This window comes from Sinocyclocheilus grahami, unplaced genomic scaffold (genome assembly GCF_001515645.1).
Source record: "Sinocyclocheilus grahami isolate Dianchi unplaced genomic scaffold, SAMN03320097.WGS_v1.1 scaffold100.1, whole genome shotgun sequence".
Classification (NCBI taxonomy): Eukaryota; Metazoa; Chordata; class Actinopteri; order Cypriniformes; family Cyprinidae; genus Sinocyclocheilus; species Sinocyclocheilus grahami.
The window spans coordinates 423,194-428,428 of NW_015505279.1; positions in this window are offsets into that span (position 1 = coordinate 423,194).

Genomic DNA, 5,235 nt, shown 5'->3' on the forward strand with positions numbered 1-5,235 from the left:
CACCTACTGGAGTATTGATGTAACCTGCAGAAAGTCACTGAAAAAACTCCAATCACTAATGCACAAACTAACAGTCTGTCTGGAATCCACAAATACAAGCAGTGTCATACAGTGAAAAAGCACTCTTGGATCACCACTCAGTCTCTTTCTGCCACCTCTTTCTCTTGAGAATGAAAGAAGAAATGTGAGACGTCTTTTTGCCAACTGACAGTATTAAATTACTGCAGCATCTGTGAATACATTTCAATTGCTGGTGTTTTGCTAGAGTAAAATTCACAGCATAGTCATTATGTGCTAAAAACATGTTAGCATGTTAGCAACACACTAACAATGTGTTAAATCCTGCTAGCAACACATTAGCAATGTGCTAAATCATGTTAACAACATGTTAAATCATAGTAGCAATATGCTAATCAATATGCTAACAATGTTAAAACATGCTACCAACATGTTAAATCATGCTAGCAATGTGATAAATCACATTCGCAACATGCTAAATCATGCTAGTAACATGCTAATCCATGTTAGCAGTGGGTTAAAACATGCTAGTAACATGCTATTTCATGCTAGCCACATTAAACATGGTACCAACAACCCAGATCATGCTAGTAACATGCTACAATATGCTAGCAACACATTAAACATGTTAGCAATGTGATAAATCATGCTTGAAACGTGTGTTCACTCTCTGTCCCAAACTTCAATTTCAACAATTCAATTCAAACGTTAAACTTCTCAAAGTTATTTCAAACTTTCAGACAACCCTGCTGGAAAAAAAAACAGCTAAAACCAGCCTAAGCTGGTTGGGTGGTTTTAGCTGGTCACCCAGCCTGGTCATAGCTGGTCAGCAGGCTGGTTTTAGAGGGGTTTTGGCCACTTCTTTGGCTGGTCAGGCTGGGAGACCAGCTAAAACCAGCTACTTTCAGCTTAAACCATGTTAATGTTAATAATAACTAGATGAGCAAAGTTTGCAAGCTAACTTTGAAGCTGGCTTGAAAAAGCCTTCCCAGCAAAAAAACAAAAAAAACAAAAACAAAACAAAAAAACAGCTAAAACCAGCCTAAACTGGTTGGCTGGTTTTAGCTGTTTTTTTGTTTGTTTGTTTGTTTGTTATTTTTTCAGCTGGGAAGGCTTTTTCAAGCCAGCTTCAAAGTTAGTTTGCAAACTTTACTCATCTAATTATTATTAACATGCTTTCATTACTTTCATGGCACGTTCGAAAGGCATGTGTGTAATTCTGACGCTGTCAGTGTGTGCAATTTTATGCTCTGTGACAGTTGGTGATTCAAACATTTTTGTAAGTGATCATTTCCACACACATGAAAACAAATCTTTCTAATCCCATCTATTTTAGCCGAAATCTGAGCAGTTGACACCTGAGGTTAGGGATAATCTATGCCTGTCATAGCACCTCCCCACCACCAGAGGTCACCTTCCCCAGACATTGCTCTCATCTGAGCACAATTTCTTGTTTTCTAGTATTTATAGGCCATAACAAATGTTGGGTCTAGTTACAAAGCATTTACTGGCTAATGAATCAATTGGCATGAAATACTGATTTGAGTTAAAATGTGCTTGCATGAACTTTCTTGAAAAGATAACACTAGATAAGTGTCCAGATATTTTTGGACAGAGTAAAGAAAGAGAGTGCATATTTGAGATACATAAGGCTGGCAGGAAATATGTTGATCATTTATAGTTTTGTGTCATTACAGAAAAAATATTTGACCACAGAATGGCACATTTGACCAGTGGAACAACTGACCAATAAGAATAAAGAGTCTAAAATAATCTAAAGTCTTACATGACAAAACTTTTTTTTTTTTTTTCTGTGATTAAAAGAAAGCCCCCTTCATCAATGGGAGGATGTGAATCCCTGCAGTGAAACCCATAAGATGTGGACAGATCCAGAAGATCAGAGTTCGGTGACTCGATTTGGTGACAAGATCAGATTAGATCCCAAATAAGCTTGATCGCTGTCTCATAAACAGACACTGCTGAGTGTTGTTGAGCTCTGTTTGGTGTGTATGAGACTAGAGGAATCCGTCAGGATAACTGAGGTCTCTCCATCAGTATGCACACACACAAGCACACACTCAGGGCTTTTTCTCCCTGACAACGGGTCTTGTGCATGCGAGCCCTGTGCTGGTGGCTCTCTGGTTGGCTGGCATGGGTTGCAGTGAGGGTGGTGTTAAGCCAGACCCCTGGCAGACTGTCTCTGTGTGTTTACATCCTCCTCGTTTTGTCTCCATTCTCCTTTTCATCCTGTCTCTTCTCATATATACACTTCCTAATTCTATTCTTATCAAAAAGGCTAGGTTCAGAATTCAATACTTGCCTACTACACATACTGCTATGCTACCTACTGCTTTGTATGTAAGTATGTTAAATAGTATGCAGTATACAATTATATAATATAAAATTATCATTAATAATTAAAAATGATGATACTAAAGTGTGGAGTGATGTTAGTGATTTCGCATTTTAATCCAATTTTGTGTAGTTTTTCACCTTGAGTCAAGAAAACACATCCATCACACTTGAAATGGAAGGTAACACTGAATGCACTGCATTGTGGGATACAGTTTTACATGCATGGAAGATTTGCATACTGCTCACAGTACATTTAAACCATTTTTAGTTACATGTTTTGTTGCCAGCAATACACAACTCAACCCAGTGGCTATTTCTCGCTCAGTGCTGCTACCTGTAGTTCACACACTGAACAGTCACAGTGGGCTGTTGTGGCGTAGCAGCTAAAGCGGAAGGCTTTATAACCAGTAAGGATGAGGAATATGAACAATATTGTGCCTCGGGTTAGTCCAGAGTGAGGTAACACTTTAATTTGATAGTCCACTTTAGACATCCTACTGACTATAAGTAACTTTGCAACTACATGTCAACTAGCAGTCATTACAGCAGACTTTCTGCTTAATATCTGCTAAGACTTTATGTTGATGGTTTTCCTTCAGAGATTCTACAGACTATAAGCAGTGCTGGGTAGTAACTGATTACATGTGATCTGGATTATGCAATCCCATTCTAAAAATTAAGTACTTGTAATTTGATTAAATTACATTTTAAAACACTCTGAATCAAACCACAGACTACAGTTCAGAATTTACGAATAATATACAAATTTCCAGCTTTCAAGTGACAGCAGCCGTTTACAAACTATCGTCAGTCACACAATTATCTTTTTCTCCATTTTATGACATTATGTCTTGTAAGGGGCAAAATATTGAGGCCCCTTTATCCAGTTTGGATGCGTTTCATTCTAATTGGTCAAGGACCCTAATTCTTTTTATGACTAGTAGCTTATGATTCCATTATAATGTTGAAATTCAGACAAGTAATGAGTTTACATTTACATTATTATATGAAATCACCTACTACATTCAGCCATTGAATACTATGGGCCTAAAAAAAATTTGTGATTTTCTTTCAGGTATACCTTTTTTATTATACGGATGTAATATTTTCTTCATCCTATTTATTTATTTATTTTCATTTAATTAACACACCTCTAAGAATGAAAATACCTGCATGTTCAATAATAAGTAAATACATAAACAAACAATCATGGGTGTAGCCTACACATGACAATTATTTAAATAATCATATATTTTAAAACGAATATCATTAATTTCATGAATATCAAGGACTTTTGTCAGGGTTAATCCATTTGACCTAATCCATATGTGCCTATTCATAAAATTGGTGATATTTTACATGTTTACATCACAAAGTATAGTATGCAAATATGTTTATGTACATTTATAAAACTACTTGTACCTTCACTGCAGTACTCCTTGTAGGCTACTTATACTAAAACTGCTTACGTAAGGGAAAGTTCACCCAAAAATGGAAATTGTGTCATCATTGCGTCGTCTTCAAGCTGCAAACCTATGAGATTCTTTCTTCTGTTGAGCACAAAAGAAGACATTTTGCAGAATGTTGATAACCAAATAGTTAAACGCGTAATTTTCTTTCAGGTATACCTTTTTTTATTATATAGATGTAATATTTTCTTCATTCTATTTATTTTTATTTAACTTTTTGATACACAATACCCTGTTGGGGCAACACTATGTTCCACCACTACTTGTAACTTTTTTGGGTTTGCATCGAATGTTCTTCGACTTTTATGCATGATAAATTTGTTTATTTGTTTATATTGATCTGTTGAAAGCAGTTATTTTGAGTTAGATTCCAAAACCTCTCCACCTATTCAAATTTGGCATTGTGGCATTGAATACAACATACTGTATTTGCCAACCGGCAACTATAGTTGCCGCACATTTTCTTTTTCTTTGCATTTTTATATCAGCATGGTACAAGATTATGCTATTCAAATCAATGTGATAAGCGAGTTAGGTCAAAAGATATCTAAAAGTAATCAAAAAGTAGTCTGATAATATTACCTAAAATGTGTAATGTAATGGATTATGTTACTAACTACAATTTTTTGTCATGTAATTTGGAATTTTTGGCAAATAGAATACTGCAGGCTCTATAGGGTTAAGGAAGTACCTCTGGATTACAGGCGGGTACATCATATTTGTATAATGGATAACCACTGTATAAATGTTTAGGGCTTAAATTACATGACTATAATATTATATAGTGTGTCATGACATGAACCCACAAGCATTTAGACACTGAAACCACACTTAAAAATTTATGAATGACTATATTTGGTATTGCGGATCATGTGACGCTGAAGACTGGAGTAATGATGCTGAAAATTCAGCTTTCACAGCGAAACACACAGCGCCTTCACGACATGGCGGCGGCAACAACAACACTACAGCTCGAGAATAAAAGTTACGCCTTCTTTCTTTGCGTGAACATTTGGGCGGCGTTATGCAAATCTTCCCACATCGTGATGTAGACATGTGGGGGCGTGTTAGAACGCCCGTGCCTCACTCACAACAACTCTCTCAAGCCTCGTTCACTCCGCCAGCGTCTCGCAGAGATCATTTTCATAACAGGGACGCTAAACGTTCTTGCAAACTGTCTAAACTGAATTATACATGGCATGCAGGCATTCATATGAGGAGTTTAACAGCAAATTAGTCATTCGGAAAACACATTTTATTTTTGAACATGAAAAATTGACCGAGGTCCGGATCTCAATGGACGCATAACTGGTTACGGGCTTGCTAATATGGGATTCTCTACTTAAGTGTTTTACTGTGTGAACTTTGCTAACTGAAATAACATGATACAGCT